Source organism: Schistocerca gregaria, chromosome 10 (genome assembly GCF_023897955.1).
Source record: "Schistocerca gregaria isolate iqSchGreg1 chromosome 10, iqSchGreg1.2, whole genome shotgun sequence".
NCBI classification, from domain to species: Eukaryota; Metazoa; Arthropoda; class Insecta; order Orthoptera; family Acrididae; genus Schistocerca; species Schistocerca gregaria.
Window position 1 is genome coordinate 103,824,081 of NC_064929.1, and position 23,712 is coordinate 103,847,792.

At 49.1% G+C, this 23,712-nt stretch overlaps 3 non-coding genes across 3 annotated transcripts; all 3 read left to right on the top strand.

Annotated features, from left to right (window-relative positions):
- The first annotated feature begins 400 nt into the window (after positions 1 to 400).
- Positions 401 to 473, top strand: Trnat-agu (transfer RNA threonine (anticodon AGU)). The gene has a single exon. It is a non-coding gene; the product is annotated as a tRNA-Thr (tRNA).
- A 16,818-nt stretch (positions 474 to 17,291) lies between these two features.
- Positions 17,292 to 17,364, top strand: Trnaa-ggc (transfer RNA alanine (anticodon GGC)). The gene has a single exon. It is a non-coding gene; the product is annotated as a tRNA-Ala (tRNA).
- A 3,095-nt stretch (positions 17,365 to 20,459) lies between these two features.
- Trnaa-ggc (transfer RNA alanine (anticodon GGC)) lies at positions 20,460 to 20,532 on the top strand. Its single transcript has one exon. It is a non-coding gene; the product is annotated as a tRNA-Ala (tRNA).
- Positions 20,533 to 23,712: the final 3,180 nt, after the last annotated feature.

The window sequence follows — 23,712 nt, forward strand, 5'->3', positions numbered from 1 at the left end:
ACCTAAAGGCACGCAAGATGTTGCAAAGCCAGCGTCACAGACTGATATGATGTATACTGACGTAAGGAGAGCAAGATGTAAGTGTGGGGACCGGCTGTTATCGAGGTGTCATCGAGTGCAGATCTGTCTTAGGTATCGCGGCTTAACCTCATTGAAGTCTAGAGGGTGGACAACACGTTGGTCTTACTCAGAGCGGTGTCCGAATTCTATTTTCGACGTTATACGTGCCACTTTCATTGTGGCCAGCTACGATTCGATACAGAATGCACGAAACCTGAAAGACACCCTAACGGATACATAGAGAGTAGTGTTTGTCTGCTGAATAATGGGAGTGCAAGGGTCTGTGTCGTCTATATGGCTGTATGTAGCACCAATAGTCTTCGGGGGGGGGGGGGGGGGGGGGGGCGTAGCTCAGATGGTAGAGCGCTCGCTTAGTATGCGAGAGGTACTGGGATCAATACCCAGTGCCTCCAGAATTTTTAACACACCTACATGCGCACCTTGATATGCAAGTGGAATAATTCACAACCAGCAGATGTGTCTAGGAAGATACAAGCGAATGATTAGCAGCCACAATTGACAAGCGTGCTGTTATTAGTGCGCAGGAAGCACAATCTTCCCACGTCTACACTTAATTTAGAAACAGTACAAGTGTTCCCGTAAGATTCTCAAGCCTATGTCGGAAAGATCTGCCTTGCGCTGAGTTCACGTAAATCCCACTGCACATTCCTATTCTTTGCATGCAGTCAGCTGCTACTGGTGTTGTTAGTTGTGACTGCTGATAACAGATGCCGTAGCAATCAATTCATGGAGTGAGTTGTATGTTTTGCCATAGTCTGTCTCTGACAAGCAAGCACAGGTGACATAGGTGCGAACACAGGAAGCTTGCAGACCCTCGCTGCCTGCAGACACCGAGCAGCCACACTAGGAGGGCGGCCTAAGCCGTAGGCGAAATGTGCTCATTCGCTTTGGCGCGACGTCGAACTATAAATAATGCTGTCACTAGCGTGAGCGTCGTGGAAAGTCGGAAAAGTCGGCTGCGAGGGTGAGTGCCAAGTTTGGGGAGCGTTTGGTAGTATGCGCAGTGCAATGGAGACGCGGAAACTTGTTGTGGCCCAGTGTTTTGCAGTTGGACGACAAGATTGGTACACAGTAGTAAAGAGCGAGGCACTGAGTTGGCATGAATAATGGAGTGCACAATGGGGCTCTAGATGTGTTTGTTACCTCAGGTGCTGTATGATTGTCGTCAAGGAGTGAAAACGGAGCAATTTGTGACGGCTCTTTCAATTTAAGACGTTAAAAACAGACGGAATTTGCATTTGTAATACCAGAGCATCGAAACTACTTGGAACTTTTGTGTATATGAACGGGTCCGCGCCTTTGTACTCTGCTCCCTTCACCGCTACAAACCAACCAACCATCGTGTCCGTGCGCATCTGAGTCGCAAAGAATGGGGAATAGCGCAGTTTGCTCGTGCCTGGGGCGTAGCTCAGTTGGTAGAGCGTTCGCTTGGCATGTGAAAGGTCCAGGGTTCAAGCCGCGGCGCCTCCATATTTTGTGGTCAGTGCATGGTAAGTGTTGATCGCGGCGAACCTAAAGGCACGCAAGATGTTGCAAAGCCAGCGTCACAGACTGATATGATGTATACTGACGTAAGGAGAGCAAGATGTAAGTGTGGGGACCGGCTGTTATCGAGGTGTCATCGAGTGCAGATCTGTCTTAGGTATCGCGGCTTAACCTCATTGAAGTCTAGAGGGTGGACAACACGTTGGTCTTACTCAGAGCGGTGTCCGAATTCTATTTTCGACGTTATACGTGCCACTTTCATTGTGGCCAACTACGATTCGATACAGAATGCACGAAACCTGAAAGACACCCTAACGGATACATAGAGAGTAGTGTTTGTCTGTTGAATAATGGGAGTGCAAGGGTCTGAGTCGTCTATATGGCTGTATGTAGCACCAATAGTCTTCGGGGGGGGGGGGGGGGGGGGGCGGGCGTAGCTCAGATGGTAGAGCGCTCGCTTAGTATGCGAGAGGTACTGGGATCAATACCCAGTGCCTCCAGAATTTTTAACACACCTACATGCGCACCTTGATATGCAAGTGGAATAATTCACAACCAGCAGATGTGTCTAGGAAGATACAAGCGAATGATTAGCAGCCACAATTGACAAGCGTGCTGTTATTAGTGCGCAGGAAGCACAATCTTCCCACGTCTACACTTAATTTAGAAACAGTACAAGTGTTCCCGTAAGATTCTCAAGCCTATGTCGGAAAGATCTGCCTTGCGCTGAGTTCACGTAAATCCCACTGCACATTCCTATTCTTTGCATGCAGTCAGCTGCTACTGGTGTTGTTAGTTGTGACTGCTGATAACAGATGCCGTAGCAATCAATTCATGGAGTGAGTTGTATGTTTTGCCATAGTCTGTCTCTGACAAGCAAGCACAGGTGACATAGGTGCGAACACAGGAAGCTTGCAGACCCTCGCTGCCTGCAGACACCGAGCAGCCACACTAGGAGGGCGGCCTAAGCCGTAGGCGAAATGTGCTCATTCGCTTTGGCGCGACGTCGAACTATAAATAATGCTGTCACTAGCGTGAGCGTCGTGGAAAGTCGGAAAAGTCGGCTGCGAGGGTGAGTGCCAAGTTTGGGGAGCGTTTGGTAGTATGCGCAGTGCAATGGAGACGCGGAAACTTGTTGTGGCCCAGTGTTTTGCAGTTGGACGACAAGATTGGTACACAGTAGTAAAGAGCGAGGCACTGAGTTGGCATGAATAATGGAGTGCACAATGGGGCTCTAGATGTGTTTGTTACCTCAGGTGCTGTATGATTGTCGTCAAGGAGTGAAAACGGAGCAATTTGTGACGGCTCTTTCAATTTAAGACGTTAAAAACAGACGGAATTTGCATTTGTAATACCAGAGCAACGAAACTACTTGGAACTTTTGTGTATATGAACGGGTCCGCGCCTTTGTACTCTGCTCCCTTCACCGCTACAAACCAACCAACCATCGTGTCCGTGCGCATCTGAGTCGCAAAGAATGGGGAATAGCGCAGTTTGCTCGTGCCTGGGGCGTAGCTCAGTTGGTAGAGCGTTCGCTTGGCATGTGAAAGGTCCAGGGTTCAAGCCGCGGCGCCTCCATATTTTGTGGTCAGTGCATGGTAAGTGTTGATCGCGGCGAACCTAAAGGCACGCAAGATGTTGCAAAGCCAGCGTCACAGACTGATATGATGTATACTGACGTAAGGAGAGCAAGATGTAAGTGTGGGGACCGGCTGTTATCGAGGTGTCATCGAGTGCAGATCTGTCTTAGGTATCGCGGCTTAACCTCATTGAAGTCTAGAGGGTGGACAACACGTTGGTCTTACTCAGAGCGGTGTCCGAATTCTATTTTCGACGTTATACGTGCCACTTTCATTGTGGCCAACTACGATTCGATACAGAATGCACGAAACCTGAAAGACACCCTAACGGATACATAGAGAGTAGTGTTTGTCTGTTGAATAATGGGAGTGCAAGGGTCTGTGTCGTGTATATGGCTGTATGTAGCACCAATAGTCTTCGGGGGGGCGGGCGTAGCTCAGATGGTAGAGCGCTCGCTTAGTATACGAGAGGTACTGGGATCAATACCCAGTGCCTCCAGAATTTTTAACACACCTACATGCGCACCTTGATATGCAAGTGGAATAATTCACAACCAGCAGATGTGTCTAGGAAGATACAAGCGAATGATTAGCAGCCACAATTGACAAGCGTGCTGTTATTAGTGCGCAGGAAGCACAATCTTCCCACGTCTACACTTAATTTAGAAACAGTACAAGTGTTCCCGTAAGATTCTCAAGCCTATGTCGGAAAGATATGCCTTGCGCTGAGTTCACGTAAATTCCACTGCACAGTCCTATTCTTTGCATGCAGTCAGCTGCTACTGGTGTTGTTAGTTGTGACTGCTGATAACAGATGCTGTAGCAATCAATTCATGGAGTGAGTTGTATGTTTTGCCATAGTCTGTCTCTGACAAGCAAGCACAGGTGACATAGGTGCGAACACAGGAAGCTTGCAGACCCTCGCTGCCTGCAGACACCGAGCAGCCACACTAGGAGGGCGGCCTAAGCCGTAGGCGAAATGTGCTCATTCGCTTTGGCGCGACGTCGATCTATAAATAATGCTGTCACTAGCGTGAGCGTCGTGGAAAGTCGGAAAAGTCGGCTGCGAGGGTGAGTGCCAAGTTTGGGGAGCGTTTCGTAGTATGCGCAGTGCAATGGAGACGCGGAAACTTGTTGTGGCCCAGTGTTTTGCAGTTGGACGACAAGATTGGTACACAGTAGTAAAGAGCGAGGCACTGAGTTGGCATGAATAATGGAGTGCACAATGGGGCTCGAGATGTGTTTGTTACCTCAGGTGCTGTATGATTGTCGTCAAGGAGTGAAAACGGAGCAATTTGTGACGGCTCTTTCAATTTAAGACGTTAAAAACAGACGGAATTTGCATTTGCAATACCAGAGCATCGAAACTACTTGGAACTTTTGTGTATATGAACGGGTCCGCGCCTTTGTACTCTGCTCCCTTCACCGCTACAAACCAACCAACCATCGTGTCCGTGCGCATCTGAGTCGCAAAGAATGGGGAATAGCGCAGTTTGCTCGTGCCTGGGGCGTAGCTCAGTTGGTAGAGCGTTCGCTTGGCATGTGAAAGGTCCAGGGTTCAAGCCGCGGCGCCTCCATATTTTGTGGTCAGTGCATGGTAAGTGTTGATCGCGGCGAACCTAAAGGCACGCAAGATGTTGCAAAGCCAGCGTCACAGACTGATATGATGTATACTGACGTAAGGAGAGCAAGATGTAAGTGTGGGGACCGGCTGTTATCGAGGTGTCATCGAGTGCAGATCTGTCTTAGGTATCGCGGCTTAACCTCATTGAAGTCTAGAGGGTGGACAACACGTTGGTCTTACTCAGAGCGGTGTCCGAATTCTATTTTCGACGTTATACGTGCCACTTTCATTGTGGCCAACTACGATTCGATACAGAATGCACGAAACCTGAAAGACACCCTAACGGATACATAGAGAGTAGTGTTTGTCTGCTGAATAATGGGAGTGCAAGGGTCTGAGTCGTCTATATGGCTGTATGTAGCACCAATAGTCTTCGGGGGGGGGGGGCGGGCGTAGCTCAGATGGTAGAGCGCTCGCTTAGTATGCGAGAGGTACTGGGATCAATACCCAGTGCCTCCAGAATTTTTAACACACCTACATGCGCACCTTGATATGCAAGTGGAATAATTCACAACCAGCAGATGTGTCTAGGAAGATACAAGCGAATGATTAGCAGCCACAATTGACAAGCGTGCTGTTATTAGTGCGCAGGAAGCACAATCTTCCCACATCTACACTTAATTTAGAAACAGTACAAGTGTTCCCGTAAGATTCTCAAGCCTATGTCGGAAAGATATGCCTTGCGCTGAGTTCACGTAAATCCCACTGCACATTCCTATTCTTTGCATGCAGTCAGCTGCTACTGGTGTTGTTAGTTGTGACTGCTGATAACAGATGCCGTAGCAATCAATTCATGGAGTGAGTTGTATGTTTTGCCATAGTCTGTCTCTGACAAGCAAGCACAGGTGACATAGGTGCGAACACAGGAAGCTTGCAGACCCTCGCTGCCTGCAGACACCGAGCAGCCACACTAGGAGGGCGGCCTAAGCCGTAGGCGAAATGTGCTCATTCGCTTTGGCGCGACGTCGAACTATAAATAATGCTGTCACTAGCGTGAGCGTCGTGGAAAGTCGGAAAAGTCGGCTGCGAGGGTGAGTGCCAAGTTTGGGGAGCGTTTGGTAGTATGCGCAGTGCAATGGAGACGCGGAAACTTGTTGTGGCCCAGTGTTTTGCAGTTGGACGACAAGATTGGTACACAGTAGTAAAGAGCGAGGCACTGAGTTGGCATGAATAATGGAGTGCACAATGGGGCTCTAGATGTGTTTGTTACCTCAGGTGCTGTATGATTGTCGTCAAGGAGTGAAAACGGAGCAATTTGTGACGGCTCTTTCAATTTAAGACGTCAAAAACAGACGGAATTTGCATTTGTAATACCAGAGCATCGAAACTACTTGGAACTTTTGTGTATATGAACGGGTCCGCGCCTTTGTACTCTGCTCCCTTCACCGCTACAAACCAACCAACCATCGTGTCTGTGCGCATCTGAGTCGCAAAGAATGGGGAATAGCGCCGTTTGCTCGTGCATGGGGCGTAGCTCAGTTGGTAGAGCGTTCGCTGGGCATGTGAAAGGTCCAGGGTTCAAGCCGCGGCGCCTCCATATTTTGTGGTCAGTGCATGGTAAGTGTTGGTCGCGGCGAACCTAAAGGCACGCAAGATGTTGCAAAGCCAGCGTCACAGACTGATATGATGTATACTGACGTAAGGAGAGCAAGATGTAAGTGTGGGGACCGGCTGTTATCGAGGTGTCATCGAGTGCAGATCTGTCTTAGGTATTGCGGCTTAACCTCATTGAAGTCTAGAGGGTGGACAACACGTTGGTCTTACTCAGAGCGGTGTCCGAATTCTATTTTCGACGTTATACGTGCCACTTTCATTGTGGCCAACTACGATTCGATACAGAATGCACGAAACCTGAAAGACACCCTAACGGATACATAGAGAGTAGTGTTTGTCTGCTGAATAATGGGAGTGCAAGGGTCTGTGTCGTCTATATGGCTGTATGTAGCACCATTAGTCTTCGGGGGGGCGGGCGTAGCTCAGATGGTAGAGCGCTCGCTAAGTATGCGTGAGGTACTGAGATCAATACCCAGTGCCTCCAGAATTTTTAACACACCTACATGCGCACCTTGCCATGCAAGTGGAATAATTCACAACCAGCAGATGTGTCTAGGAAGATACAAGCGAATGATTAGCAGCCACAATTGACAAGCGTGCTGTTATTAGTGCGCAGGAAGCACAATCTTCCCACGCCTACACTTAATTTAGAAACAGTACAAGTGTTCCCGTAAGATTCTCAAGCCTATGTCGGAAAGATCTGCCTTGCGCTGAGTTCACGTAAATCCCACTGCACATTCCTATTCTTTGCGTGCAGTCAGCTGCTACTGGTGTTGCTAGTTGTGACTGCTGATAACAGATGCCGTAGCAATCAATTCATGGAGTGAGTTGTATGTTTTGCGATAGTCTGTCTCTGACAAGCAAGCACAGGTGACATAGGTGCGAACACAGGAAGCTTGCAGACCCTCGCTGCCTGCAGACACCGAGCAACCACACTAGGAGGGCGGCCTAAGCCGTAGGCGAAATGTGCTCATTCGCTTTGGCGCGACGTCGAACTATACATAATGCTGTCACTAGCGTGAGCGTCGTGGAAAGTCGGAAAAGTCGGCTGCGAGGGTGAGTGCCAAGTTTGGGGAGCGTTTCGCAGTATGCGCGGTGCAATGGAGACGCGGAAACTTATTGTGGCCCAGTGTTTTGCAGTTGGACGACAAGATTGGTACACAGTAGTAAAGAGCGAGGCACTGAGTTGGCATGAATAATGGAGTGCACAATGGGGCTCGAGATGTGTTTGTTACCTCAGGTGCTGTATGATTGTCGTCAAGGAGTGAAAACGGAGCAATTTGTGACGGCTCTTTCAATTTAAGACGTTAAAAACAGACGGAATTTGCATTTGTAATACCAGAGCATCGAAACTACTTGGAACTTTTGTGTATATGAACGGGTCCGCGCCTTTGTACTCTGCTCCCTTCACCGCTACAAACCAACCAACCATCGTGTCCGTGCGCATCTGAGTCGCAAAGAATGGGGAATAGCGCAGTTTGCTGGTGCATGGGGCGTAGCTCAGTTGGTAGAGCGTTCGCTTGGCATGTGAAAGGTCCAGGGTTCAAGCCGCGGCGCCTCCATTTTTTGTGGTCAGTGCATGGTCAGTGTTGGTCGCGGCGAACCTAAAGGCAAGCAAGATGATGCATAGCCAGCGTCACAGACTGATATGATGTATACTGACGTAAGGAGAGCAAGATGTAAGTGTGGGGACCGGCTGTTATCGAGGTGTCATCGAGTGCAGATCTGTCTTAGGTATCGCGGCTTAACCTCATTGAAGTCTAGAGGGTGGACAACACGTTGGTCTTACTCAGAGCGGTGTCCGAATTCTATTTTCGACGTTATACGTGCCACTTTCTTTGTGGCCAACTACGATTCGATACAGAATGCACGAAACCTGAAAGACACCCTAACGGATACATAGAGAGTAGTGTTTGTCTGCTGAATAATGGGAGTGCAAGGGTCTGTGTCGTCTATATGGCTGTATGTAGCACCATTAGTCTTCGGGGGGTCGGGCGTAGCTCAGATGGTAGAGCGCTCGCTTAGTATGCGAGAGGTACTGGGATCAATACCCAGTGCCTCCAGAATTTTTAACACACCTACATGCGCACCTTGATATGCAAGTGGAATAATTCACAACCAGCAGATGTGTCTAGGAAGATACAAGCGAATGATTAGCATCCACAATTGACAAGCGTGCTGTTATTAGTGTGCAGGAAGCACAATCTTCCCACGCCTACACTTAATTTAGAAACAGTACAAGTGTTCCCGTAAGATTCTGAAGCCTATGTCGGAAAGATCTGCCTTGCGGTGAGTTCACGTAAATCCCACTGCACATTCCTATTCTTTGCGTGCAGTCAGCTGCTACTGGTGTTGCTAGTTGTGACTGCTGATAACAGATGCCGTAGCAATCAATTCATGGAGTGAGTTGTATGTTTCGCGATAGTCTGTCTCTGACAAGCAAGCACAGGTGACATAGGTGCGAACACAGGAAGCTTGCAGACCCTCGCTGCCTGCAGACACCGAGCAGCCGCACTAGGAGGGCGGCCTAAGCCGTAGGCGAAATGTGCTCATTCGCTTTGGCGCGACGTCGAACTATAAATAATGCTGTCACTAGCATGAGCGTTGCGTGAGCGTCGTGGAAAGTCGGAAAAGTCGGCTGCGTGGGTGAGTGCCAAGTTTGGGGAGCGTTTCGCAGTATGCGCGGTGCAATGGAGACGCGGAAACTTATTGTGGCCCAGTGTTTTGCAGTTGGACGACAAGATTCGTACACAGTAGTAAAGAGCGAGGCACTGAGTTGGCATGAATAATGGAGTGCACAATGGGGCTCGAGATGTGTTTGTTACCTCAGGTGCTGTATGATTGTCGACAAGGAGTGAAAACGGAGCAATTTGTGACGGATCTTTCAATGTAAGACGTTAAAAACAGACGGAATTTGCATTTGTAATACCAGAGCATCGAAACTACTTGGAACTTTTGTGTATATGAACGGGTCCGCGCCTTTGTACTCTGCTCCCTTCACCGCTACAAACCAACCATCGTGTCCGTGCGCATCTGAGTCACAAAGAATTGGGAATAGCGCAGTTTGCTCGTGCATGGGGCGTAGCTCAGTTGGTAGAGCGTTCGCTTGGCATGTGAAAGGTCCAGGGTTCAAGCCGCGGCGCCTCCATTTTTTGTGGTCAGTGCATGGTAAGTGTTGATCGCGGCGAACCTAAAGGCAAGCAAGATGTTGCATAGCCAGCGTCACAGACTGATATGATGTATACTGACGTAAGGAGAGCAAGATGTAAGTGTGGGGACCGGCTGTTATCGAGGTGTCATCGAGTGCAGATCTGTCTTAGGTATCGCGGCTTAACCTCATTGAAGTCTAGAGGGTGGACAACACGTTGGTCTTACTCAGAGCGGTGTCCGAATTCTATTTTCGACGTTATACGTGCCACTTTCATTGTGGCCAACTACGATTCGATACAGAATGCACGAAACCTGAAAGACACCCTAACAGATACATAGAGAGTAGTGTTTGTCTGCTGAATAATGGGAGTGCAAGGGTCTGTGTCGTCTATGTGGCTGTATGTAGCACCATTAGTCTTCGGGGGGGCGGGCGTAGCTCAGATGGCTTAGTATGCGAGAGGTACTGGGATCAATACCCAGTGCCTCCAGAATTTTTAACACACCTACATGCGCACCTTGATATGCAAGTGGAATAATTCACAACCAGCAGATGTGTCTAGGAAGATACAATCGAATGATTAGCAGCCAAAATTGACAAGCGTGCTGTTATTAGTGCGCAGGAAGCACCCTCCTCCCACGCCTACACTTAATTTAGAAACAGTACAAGTGTTCCCGTAAGATTCTCAAGCCTATGTCGGAAAGATCTGCCTTGCGCTGAGTTCACGTAAATCCCACTGCACATTCCTATTCTTTGTGTGCAGTCAGCTGCTACTGGTGTTGCTAGTTGTGACTGCTGATAACAGATGCCGTAGCAATCAATTCATGGAGTGAGTTGTATGTTTTGCGATAGTCTGTCTCTGACAAGCAAGCACAGGTGACATAGGTGCGAACACAGGAAGCTTGCAGACCCTCGCTGCCTGCAGACACCGAGCAGCCACACTAGGAGGGCGGCCTAAGCCGTAGGCGAAATGTGCTCATTCGCTTTGGCGCGACGTCGAACTATAAATAATGCTGTCACTAGCGTGAGCGTCGTGGAAAGTCGGAAAAGTCGGCTGCGAGGGTGAGTGCCAAGTTTGGGGAGCGTTTCGTAGTATGCGCAGTGCAATGGAGACGCGGAAACTTGTTGTGGCCCAGTGTTTTGCAGTTGGACGACAAGATTGGTACACAGTAGTAAAGAGCGAGGCACTGAGTTTGCATGAATAATGGAGTGCACAATGGGGCTCGAGATGCGTTTGTTACTTCAGGTGCTGTATGATTGTCGACAAGGAGTGAAAACGGAGCAATTTGTGACGGCTCTTTCAATTTAAGACGTTAAAAACAGACGGAATTTGCATTTGTAATACCAGAGCATCGAAACTACTTGGAACTTTTGTGTATATGAACGGGTCCGCGCCTTTGTACTCTGCTCCCTTCACCGCTACAAACCAACCAACCATCGTGTCTGTGCGCATCTGAGTCGCAAAGAATGGGGAATAGCGCCGTTTGCTCGTGCATGGGGCGTAGCTCAGTTGGTAGAGCGTTCGCTGGGCATGTGAAAGGTCCAGGGTTCAAGCCGCGGCGCCTCCATATTTTGTGGTCAGTGCATGGTAAGTGTTGGTCGCGGCGAACCTAAAGGCACGCAAGATGTTGCAAAGCCAGCGTCACAGACTGATATGATGTATACTGACGTAAGGAGAGCAAGATGTAAGTGTGGGGACCGGCTGTTATCGAGGTATCATCGAGTGCAGATCTGTCTTAGGTATCGCGGCTTAACCTCATTGAAGTCTAGAGGGTGGACAACACGTTGGTCTTACTCAGAGCGGTGTCCGAATTCTATTTTCGACGTTATACGTGCCACTTTCATTGTGGCCAACTACGATTCGATACAGAATGCACGAAACCTGAAAGACACCCTAACGGATACATAGAGAGTAGTGTTTGTCTGCTCAATAATGGGAGTGCAAGGGTCTGTGTCGTCTATATGGCTGTATGTAGCACCATTAGTCTTCGGGGGGGCGGGCGTAGCTCAAATGGTAGAGCGCTCGCTTAGTATGCGAGAGGTACTGGGATCAATACCCAGTGCCTCCAGAATCTTTACCACACCTACATGCGCACCTTGCCACGCAAGTGGAATAATTCACAACCAGCAGATGTGTCTAGGAAGATACAAGCGAATGATTAGCATCCACAATTGACAAGCGTGCTGTTATTAGTGCGCAGGAAGCACCCTCCTCTCACGCCTACACTTAATTTAGAAACAGTACAAGTGTTCTCGTAAGATTCTCAAGCCTATGTCGGAAAGATCTGCCTTGCGCTGAGTTCACGTAAATCCCACTGCACATTCCTATTCTTTGCGTGCAGTCAGCTGCTACTGGTGTTGCTAATTGTGACTGCTGATAACAGATGCCGTAGCAATCAATTCATGGAGTGAGTTGTATGTTTTGCGATAGTCTGTCTCTGACAAGCAAGCACAGGTGACATAGGTGCGAACACAGGAAGCTTGCAGACCCTCGCTGCCTGCAGACACCGAGCAGCCACACTAGGAGGGCGGCCTAAGCCGTAGGCGAAATGTGCTCATTCGCTTTGGCGCGACGTCGAACTATAAATAAAGCTGTCACTAGCGTGAGCGTCGTGGAAAGTCGGAAAAGTCGGCTGCGAGGGTGAGTGCCAAGTTTGGGGAGCGTTTCGTAGTATGCGCAGTGCAATGGAGACGCGGAAACTTGTTGTGGCCCAGTGTTTTGCAGTTGGACGACAAGATTGGTACACAGTAGTAAATAGCGAGGCACTGAGTTGGCATGAATAATGGAGTGCACAATGGGGCTCGAGATGCGTTTGTTACCTCAGGTGCTGTATGATTGTCGACAAGGAGTGAAAACGGAGCAATTTGTGACGGCTCTTTCAATTTAAGACGTTAAAAACAGACGGAATTTGCATTTGTAATACCAGAGCATCGAAACTACTTGGAACTTTTGTGTATATGAACGGATCCGCGCCTTTGTACTCTGCTCCCTTCACCGCTACAAACCAACAACCACCGTGTCCGTGCGCATCTGAGTCGCAAAGAATGGGGAATAGCGCCGTTTGCTCGTGCATGGGGCGTAGCTCAGTTGGTAGAGCGTTCGCTTGGCATGTGAAAGGTCCAGGGTTCAAGCCGCGGCGCCTCCATTTTTTGTGGTCAGTGCATGGTAAGTGTTGGTCGCGGCAAACCTAAAGGCACGCAAGATGTTGCAAAGCCAGCGTCACAGACTGATATGATGTATACTGACGTAAGGAGAGCAAGATGTAAGTGTGGGGACCGGCTGTTATCGAGGTGTCATCGAGTGCAGATCTGTCTTAGGTATCGCGGCTTAACCTCATTGAAGTCTAGAGGGTGGACAACACGTTGGTCTTACTCAGAGCGGTGTCCGAATTCTATTTTCGACGTTATACGTGCCACTTTCATTGTGGCCAACTACGATTCGATACAGAATGCACGAAACCTGAAAGACACCCTAACGGATACATAGAGAGTAGTGTTTGTCTGCTGAATAATGGGAGTGCAAGGGTCTGAGTCGTCTATATGACTGTATGTAGCACCATTAGTCTTCGGGGGGGCGGGCGTAGCTCAAATGGTAGAGCGCTCGCTTAGTATGCGAGAGGTACTGGGATCAATACCCAGTGCCTCTAGAATTTTTAACACACCTACATGCGCACCTTGCCATGCAAGTGGAATAATTCACAACCAGCAGATGTGTCTAGGAAGATACAAGCGAATGATTAGCATCCACAATTGACAAGCGTGCTGTTATTAGTGCGCAGGAAGCACACTCCTCCCACGCCTACACTTAATTTAGAAACAGTACAAGTGTTCCCGTAAGATTCTCAAGCCTATGTCGGAAAGATCTGCCTTGCGCTGAGTTCACGTAAATCCCACTGCACATTCCTATTCTTTGCGTGCAGTCAGCTGCTACTGGTGTTGCTAGTTGTGACTGCTGATAACAGATGCCGTAGCAATCAATTCATGGAGTGATTTGTATGTTTTGCGATAGTCTGTCTCTGACAAGCAAGCACAGGTGACATAGGTGCGAACACAGGAAGCTTGCAGACCCTCGCTGCCTGCAGACACCGAGCAGCCACACTAGGAGGGCGGCCTAAGACGTAGGCGAAATGTGCTCATTCGCTTTGGCGCGACGTCGAACTATAAATAATGCTGTCACTAGCGTGAGCGTCGTGGAAAGTCGGAAAAGTCGGCTGCGAGGGTGAGTGCCAAGTTTGGGGAGCGTTTCGTAGTATGCGCAGTGCAATGGAGACGCGGAAACTTGTTGTGGCCCAGTGTTTTGCAGTTGGACGACAAGATTGGTACACAGTAGTAAAGAGCGAGGCACTGAGTTGGCATGAATAATGGAGTGCACAATGGGGCTCGAGATGTGTTTGTTACCTCAGGTGCTGTATGATTGTCGACAAGGAGTGAAAACGGAGCAATTTGTGACGGCTCTTTCAATTTAAGACGTTAAAAACAGACGGAATTTGCATTTGTAATACCAGAGCATCGAAACTACTTGGAACTTTTGTGTATATGAACGGGTCCGCGCCTTTGTACTCTGCTCCCTTCACCGCTACAAACCAACAACCATCGTGTCCGTGCGCATCTGAGTCGCAAAGAATGGGGAATAGCGCCGTTTGCTCGTGCATGGGGCGTAGCTCAGTTGGTAGAGCGTTCGCTTGGCATGTGAAAGGTCCAGGGTTCAAGCCGCGACGCCTCCATTTTTTGTGGTCAGTGCATGGTAAGTGTTGGTCGCGGCGAACCTAAAGGCACGCAAGATGTTGCAAAGCCAGCGTCACAGACTGATATGATGTATACTGACGTAAGGAGAGCAAGATGTAAGTGTGGGGACCGGCTGTTATCGAGGTGTCATCGAGTGCAGATCTGTCTTAGGTATCGCGGCTTAACCTCATTGAAGTCTAGAGGGTGGAAAACACGTTGGTCTTACTCAGAGCGGTGTCCGAATTCTATTTTCGACGTTATACGTGCCACTTTCATTGTGGCCAACTACGATTCGATACAGAATGCACGAAACCTGAAAGACACCCTAACGGATACATAGAGAGTAGTGTTTGTCTGCTGAATAATGGGAGTGCAAGGGTCTGTGTCGTCTATATGGCTATATGTAGCATCATTAGTCTTCGGGGGAGCGGGCGTAGCTCAAATGGTAGAGCGCTCGCTTAGTATGCGAGAGGTACTGGGATCAATACCCAGTGCCTCCAGAATTTTTAACACATCTACATGCGCACTTTGCCATGCAAGTGGAATAATTCAAAACCAGCAGATGTGTCTAGGAAGATACAAGCGAATGATTAGCATCCACAATTGACAAGCGTGCTGTTATTAGTGCGCAGGAAGCACACTCCTCCCACGCCTACACTTAATTTAGAAACAGTACAAGTGTTCCCGTAAGATTCTGAAGCCTATGTCGGAAAGATCTGCCTTGCGCTGAGTTCACGTAAATCCCACTGCACATTCCTATTCTTTGCGTGCAGTCAGCTGCTACTGGTGTTGCTAGTTGTGACTGCTGATAAAGGATGCCGTAGCAATCAATTCATGGAGTGAGTTGTATGTTTTGCGATAGTCTGTCTCTGACAAGCAAGCACAGGTGACATAGGTGCGAACACAGGAAGCTTGCAGACCCTCGCTGCCTGCAGACACCGAGCAGCCACACTAGGAGGGCGGCCTAAGCCGTAGGCGAAATGTGCTCATTCGCTTTGGCGCGACGTCGAACTATAAATAATGCTGTCACTAGCGTGAGCGTCGTGGAAAGTCGGAAAAGTCGGCTGCGAGGGTGAGTGCCAAGTTTGGGGAGCGTTTCGTAGTATGCGCAGTGCAATGGAGACGCGGAAACTTGTTGTGGCCCAGTGTTTTGCAGTTGGACGACAAGATTGGTACACAGTAGTAAAGAGCGAGGCACTGAGTTTGCATGAATAATGGAGTGCACAATGGGGCTCGAGATGCGTTTGTTACTTCAGGTGCTGTATGATTGTCGACAAGGAGTGAAAACGGAGCAATTTGTGACGGCTCTTTCAATTTAAGACGTTAAAAACAGACGGAATTTGCATTTGTAATACCAGAGCATCGAAACTACTTGGAACTTTTGTGTATATGAACGGGTCCGCGCCTTTGTACTCTGCTCCCTTCACCGCTACAAACCAACCAACCATCGTGTCTGTGCGCATCTGAGTCGCAAAGAATGGGGAATAGCGCCGTTTGCTCGTGCATGGGGCGTAGCTCAGTTGGTAGAGCGTTCGCTGGGCATGTGAAAGGTCCAGGGTTCAAGCCGCGGCGCCTCCATACTTTGTGGTCAGTGCATGGTAAGTGTTGGTCGCGGCGAACCTAAAGGCACGCAAGATGTTGCAAAGCCAGTGTCACAGACTGATATGATGTATACTGACGTAAGGAGAGCAAGATGTAAGTGTGGGGACCGGCTGTTATCGAGGTGTCATCGAGTGCAGATCTGTCTTAGGTATCGCGGCTTAACCTCATTGAAGTCTAGAGGGTGGACAACACGTTGGTCTTACTCAGAGCGGTGTCCGAATTCTATTTTCGACGTTATACGTGCCACTTTCATTGTGGCCAACTACGATTCGATACACAATGCACGAAACCTGAAAGACACCCTAACGGATACATAGAGAGTAGTGTTTGTCTGCTGAATAATGGGAGTGCAAGGGTCTGTGTCGTCTATATGGCTGTATGTAGCACCATTAATCATCAGGAGGGCGGGCGTAGCTCAGATGGTAGAGCGCTCGCTTAGTATGCGAGAGGTACTGGGATCAATACCCAGTGCCTCCAGAATTTTTAACACACCTACATGCGCACCTTGCCATGCAAGTGGAATAATTCACAACCAGCAGATGTGTCTAGGAAGATACAAGCGAATGATTAGCATCCACAATTGACAAGCGTGCTGTTATTAGTGCGCAGGGAGCACCCTCCTCCCACGCCTACACTTAATTTAGAAACAGTACAAGTGTTCTCGTAAGATGCTCAAGCCTATGTCGGAAAGATCTGCCTTGCGCTGAGTTCACGTAAATCCCACTGCACATTCCTATTCTTTGCGTGCAGTCAGCTGCTACTGGTGTTGCTAGTTGTGACTCCTGATAAAGGATGCCGTAGCAATCAATTCATGGAGTGAGTTGTATGTTTTGCGATAGTCTGTCTCTGACAAGCAAGCACAGGTGACATAGGTGCGAACACAGGAAGCTTGCAGACCCTCGCTGCCTGCAGACACCGAGCAGCCACACTAGGATGGCGGCCTAAGCCGTAGGCGAAATGTGCTCATTCGCTTTGGCGCGACGTCGAACTATAAATAATGCTGTCACTAGCGTGAGCGTTGCGTGAGCGTCGTGGAAAGTTGGAAAAGTCGGCTGCGAGGGTGAGTGCCAAGTTTGGGGAGCGTATCGTAGTATGCGCAGTGCAATGGAGACGCGGAAACTTGTTGTGGCCCAGTGTTTTGCAGTTGGACGACAAGATTGGTACACAGTAGTAAAGAGCGAGGCACTGAGTTGGCATGAATAATGGAGTGCACAATGGGGCTCGAGATGCGTTTGTTACCTCAGGTGCTGTATGATTGTCGACAAGGAGTGAAAACGGAGCAATTTGTGACGGCTCTTTCAATTTAAGACGTTAAAAACAGACGGAATTTGCATGTGTAATACCAGAGCATCGAAACTACTTGGAACTTTTGTGTATATGAACGGGTCCGCGCCTTTGTACTCTGCTCCCTTCACCGCTACAAACCAACAACCATCGTGTCCGTGCGCATCTGAGTCGCAAAGAATGGGGAATAGCGCCGTTTGCTCGTGCGTGGGGCGTAGCTCAGTTGGTAGAGCGTTCGCTTGGCATGTGAAAGGTCCAGGGTTCAAGCCGCGGCGCCTTAATTTTTTGTGGTCAGTGCATGGTAAGTGTTGGTCGCGGCGAACCTAAAGGCAAGCAAGATGTTGCAAAGAAAGCGTCACAGACTGATATGATGTATACTGACGTAAGGAGAGCAAGATGTAAGTGTGGGGACCGGCTGTTATCGAGGTGTCATCGAGTGCAGATCTGTCTTAGGTATCGCGGCTTAACCTCATTGAAGTCTAGAGGGTGGACAACACGTTGGTCTTACTCAGAGCGGTGTCCGAATTCTATTTTCGACGTTATACGTGCCACTTTCATTGTGGCCAACTACGATTCGATACAGAATGCACGAAACCTGAAAGACACCCTAACGGATACATAGAGGGTAGTGTTTGTCTGCTGAATAATGGGAGTGCAAGGGTCTGTGTCGTCTATATGGCTGTATGTAGCACCATTAGTCTTCGGGGGGGCGGGAGTAGCTCAGATGGTGGAGCGCTCGCTTAGTATGCGATCTATACTGGGATCTATACCCAGTGCCTGCAGAGTTTTTAACACACCTACATGCGCACCTTGCCATGCAAGTGGAATAATTCACAACCAGCAGATGTGTCTAGGAAGATACAAGCGAATGATTAGCATCCACAATTGACAAGCGTGCTGTTATTAGTGCGCAGGAAGCACCCTCCTCCCACGCCTACACTTAATTTATAAACAGTACAAGTGTTCCCGTAAGATTCTCAAGCCTATGTCGGAAAGATCTGCCTTGCGCTGAGTTCACGTAAATCCCACTGCACATTCCTATTCTTTGCGTGCAGTCAGCTGCTACTGGTGTTGCTAGTTGTGACTGCTGATAAAGGATGCCGTAGCAATCAATTCATGGAGTCAGTTGTATGTTTTGCGATAGTCTGTCTCTGACAAGCAAGCACAGGTGACATAGGTGCGAACACAGGAAGCTTGCAGACCCTCGCTGCCTGCAGACACCGAGCAGCCACACTAGGAGGGCGGCCTAAGCCGTAGGCGAAATGTGCTCATTCGCTTTGGCGCGACGTCGAACTATAAATAAAGCTGTCACTAGCGTGAGCGTCGTGGAAAGTCGGAAAAGTCGGCTGCGAGGGTGAGTGCCAAGTTTGGGGAGCGTTTCGTAGTATGCGCAGTGCAATGGAGACGCGGAAACTTGTTGTGGCCCAGTGTTTTGCAGTTGGACGACAAGATTGGTACACAGTAGTAAAAAGCGAGGCACTGAGTTGGCATGAATAATGGAGTGCACAATGGGGCTCGAGATGCGTTTGTTACCTCAGGTGCTGTATGATTGTCGACAAGGAGTGAAAACGGAGCAATTTGTGACGGCTCTTTCAATTTAAGACGTTAAAAAGAGACGGAATTTGCATTTGTAATACCAGAGCATCGAAACTACTTGGAACTTTTGTGTATATGAACGGGTCCGCGCCTTTGTACTCTGCTCCCTTCACCGCTACAAACCAACCAACCATCGTGTCCGTGCGCATCTGAGTCGCAAAGAATGGGGAATAGCGCAGTTTCCTCGTGCATGGGGCGTAGCTCAGTTGGTAGAGCGTTCGCTTGGCATGTGAAAGGTCCACGGTTCAAGCCGCGGCGCCTCCATATTTTGTGGTCAGTGCATGGTAAGTGTTGGTCGCGGCGAACCTAAAGGCACGCAAGATGTTGCAAAGCCAGCGTCACAGACTGATATGATGTATACTGACGTAAGGAGAACAAGATGTAAGTGTGGGGACCGGCTGTTATCGAGGTGTCATCGAGTGCAGATCTGTCTTAGGTATCGCGGCTTAACCTCATTGAAGTCTAGAGGGTGGACAACACGTTGGTCTTACTCAGAGCGGTGTCCGAATTCTATTTTCGACGTTATACGTGCCACTTTCATTGTGGCCAACTACGATTCGATACAGAATGCACGAAACCTGAAAGACACCCTAACGGATACATAGAGAGTAGTGTTTGTCTGCTGAATAATGGGAGTGCAAGGGTCTGTGTCGTCTATATGGCTGTATGTAGCACCATTAGTCTTCGGGGGGGCGGGCGTAGCTCAGATGGTAGAGCGCTCGCTTAGTATGCGATCTATACTGGGATCTATACCCAGTGCCTCCAGAATTTTTAACACACCTACATGCGCACCTTGCCATGCAAGTGGAATAATTCACAACCAGCAGATGTGTCTAGGAAGATACAAGCGAATGATTAGCATCCACAATTGACAAGCGTGCTGTTATTAGTGCGCAGGAAGCACACTCCTCCCACGCCTACACTTAATTTAGAAACAGTACAAGTGTTCCCGTAAGATTCTGAAGCCTATGTCGGAAAGATCTGCCTTGCGCTGAGTTCACGTAAATCCCACTGCACATTCCTATTCTTTGCGTGCAGTCAGCTGCTACTGGTGTTGCTAGTTGTGACTGCTGATAAAGGATGCCGTAGCAATCAATTCATGGAGTGAGTTGTATGTTTTGCGATAGTCTGTCTCTGACAAGCAAGCACAGGTGACATAGGTGCGAACACAGGAAGCTTGCAGACCCTCGCTGCCTGCAGACACCGAGCAGCCACACTAGGAGGGCGGCCTAAGCCGTAGGCGAAATGTGCTCATTCGCTTTGGCGCGACGTCGAACTATAAATAATGCTGTCACTAGCGTGAGCGTTGCGTGAGCGTCGTGGAAAATCGGAAAAGTCGGCTGCGAGGGTGAGTGCCAAGTTTGGGGAGCGTATCGTAGTATGCGCAGTGCAATGGAGACGCGGAAACTTGTTGTGGCCCAGTGTTTTGCAGTTGGACGACAAGATTGGTACACAGTAGTAAAGAGCGAGGCACTGAGTTGGCATGAATAATGGAGTGCACAATGGGGCTCGAGATGCGTTTGTTACCTCAGGTGCTGTATGATTGTCGACAAGGAGTGAAAACGGAGCAATTTGTGACGGCTCTTTCAATTTAAGACGTTAAAAACAGACGGAATTTGCATGTGTAATACCAGAGCATCGAAACTACTTGGAACTTTTGTGTATATGAACGGGTCCGCGCCTTTGTACTCTGCTCCCTTCACCGCTACAAACCAACAACCATCGTGTCCGTGCGCATCTGAGTCGCAAAGAATGGGGAATAGCGCCGTTTGCTCGTGCATGGGGCGTAGCTCAGTTGGTAGAGCGTTCGCTTGGCATGTGAAAGGTCCAGGGTTCAAGCCGCGGCGCCTTAATTTTTTGTGGGCAGTGCATGGTAAGTGTTGGTCGCGGCGAACCTAAAGGCAAGCAAGATGTTGCAAAGCCAGCGTCACAGACTGATATGATGTATACTGACGTAAGGAGAGCAAGATGTAAGTGTGGGGACCGGCTGTTATCGAGGTGTCATCGAGTGCAGATCTGTCTTAGGTATCGCGGCTTAACCTCATTGAAGTCTAGAGGGTGGACAACACGTTGGTCTTACTCAGAGCGGTGTCCGAATTCTATTTTCGACGTTATACGTGCCACTTTCATTGTGGCCAACTACGATTCGATACAGAATGCACGAAACCTGAAAGACACCCTAACGGATACATAGAGGGTAGTGTTTGTCTGCTGAATAATGGGAGTGCAAGGGTCTGTGTCGTCTATATGGCTGTATGTAGCACCATTAGTCTTCGGGGGGGCGGGCGTAGCTCAGATGGTACAGCGCTCGCTTAGTATGCGATCTATACTGGGATCTATACCCAGTGCCTCCAGAATTTTTAACACACCTACATGCGCACCTTGCCATGCAAGTGGAATAATTCACAACCAGCAGATGTGTCTAGGAAGATACAAGCGAATGATTAGCATCCACAATTGACAAGCGTGCTGTTATTAGTGCGCAGGAAGCACCCTCCTCCCACGCCTACACTTAATTTATAAACAGTACAAGTGTTCCCGTAAGATTCTCAAGCCTATGTCGGAAAGATCTGCCTTGCGCTGAGTTCACGTAAATCCCACTGCACATTCCTATTCTTTGCGTGCAGTCAGCTGCTACTGGTGTTGCTAGTTGTGACTGCTGATAACAGATGCCGTAGCAATCAATTCATGGAGTGAGTTGTATGTTTTGCGATAGTCTGTCTCTGACAAGCAAGCACAGGTGACATAGGTGCGAACACAGGAAGCTTGCAGACCCTCGCTGCCTGCAGACACCGAGCAGCCACACTAGGAGGGCGGCCTAAGCCGTACGTGAAATGTGCTCATTCGCTTTGGCGCGACGTCGAACTATAAATAATGCTGTCACTAGCGTGAGCGTCGTGGAAAGTCGGAAAAGTCGGCTGCGAGGGTGAGTGCCAAGTTTGGGGAGCGTTTCGTAGTATGCGCAGTGCAATGGAGACGCGGAAACTTGTTGTGGCCCAGTGTTTTGCAGTTGGACGACAAGATTGGTACACAGTAGTAAAAAGCGAGGCACTGAGTTGGCATGAATAATGGAGTGCACAATGGGGCTCGAGATGCGTTTGTTACCTCAGGTGCTGTATGATTGTCGACAAGGAGTGAAAACGGAGCAATTTGTGACGGCTCTTTCAATTTAAGACGTTAAAAAGAGACGGAATTTGCATTTGTAATACCAGAGCATCGAAACTACTTGGAACTTTTGTGTATATGAACGGGTCCGCGCCTTTGTACTCTGCTCCCTTCACCGCTACAAACCAACAACCATCGTGTCCGTGCGCATCTGAGTCGCAAAGAATGGGGAATAGCGCCGTTTGCTCGTGCATGGGGCGTAGCTCAGTTGGTAGAGCGTTCGCTTGGCATGTGAAAGGTCCAGGGTTCAAGCCGCGACGCCTCCATTTTTTGTGGTCAGTGCATGGTAAGTGTTGGTCGCGGCGAACCTAAAGGCACGCAAGATGTTGCAAATCCAGCGTCACAGACTGATATGATGTATACTGACGTAAGGAGAGCAAGATGTAAGTGTGGGGACCGGCTGTTATCGAGGAGTCATCGAGTGCAGATCTGTCTTAGGTATCGCGGCTTAACCTCATTGAAGTCTAGAGGGTGGACAACACGTTGGTCTTACTCAGAGCGGTGTCCGAATTCTATTTTCGACGTCATACGTGCCACTTTCATTGTGGCCAACTACGATTCGATACAGAATGCACGAAACCTGAAAGACACCCTAACGGATACATAGAGGGTAGTGTTTGTCTGCTGAATAATGGGAGTGCAAGGGTCTGTGTCGTCTATATGGCTGTATGTAGCACCATTAGTCTTCGGGGGGGGGGGGGGGGGGGGGCGGGCGTAGCTCAGATGGTGGAGCGCTCGCTTAGTATGCGATCTATACTGGGATATATACCCAGTGCCTCCCGAATTTTTAACACACCTACATGCGCACCTTGCCATGCAAGTGGAATAATTCACAACCAGCAGATGTGTCTAGGAAGATACAAGCGAATGATTAGCATCCACAATTGACAAGCGTGCTGTTATTAGTGCGCAGGAAGCACCCTCCTCCCACGCCTACACTTAATTTAGAAACAGTACAAGTGTTCCCGTAAGATTCTCATGCCGATGTCGGAAAGATCTGCCTTGCGCTGAGTTCACGTAAATCCCACTGCACATTCCTATTCTTTGCGTGCAGTCAGCTGCTACTGGTGTTGCTAGTTGTGACTGCTGATAACAGATGCCGTAGCAATCAATTCATGGAGTGAGTTGTATGTTTTGCGATAGTCTGTCTCTGACAAGCAAGCACAGGTGACATAGGTGCGAACACAGGAAGCTTGCAGACCCTCGCTGCCTGCAGACACCGAGCAGCCACACTAGGAGGGCGGCCTAAGCCGTAGGCGAAATGTGCTCATTCGCTTTGGCGCGACGTCGAACTATAAATAATGCTGTCACTAGCGTGAGCGTCGTGGAAAGTCGGAAAAGTCGGCTGCGAGGGTGAGTGCCAAGTTTGGGGAGCGTTTCGTAGTATGCGCAGTGCAATGGAGACGCGGAAACTTGTTGTGGCCCAGTGTTTTGCAGTTGGACGACAAGATTGGTACACAGTAGTAAAAAGCGAGGCACTGAGTTGGCATGAATAATGGAGTGCACAATGGGGCTCGAGATGCGTTTGTTACCTCAGGTGCTGTATGAGTGTCGACAAGGAGTGAAAACGGAGCAATTTGTGACGGCTCTTTCAATTTAAGACGTTAAAAAGAGACGGAATTTGCATTTGTAATACCAGAGCATCGAAACTACTTGGAACTTTTGTGTATATGAACGGGTCCGCGCCTTTGTACTCTGCTCCCTTCACCGCTACAAACCAACAACCATCGTGTCCGTGCGCATCTGAGTCGCAAAGAATGGGGAATAGCGCCGTTTGCTCGTGCATGGGGCGTAGCTCAGTTGGTAGAGCGTTCGCTTGGCATGTGAAAGGTCCAGGGTTCAAGCCGCGACGCCTCCATTTTTTGTGG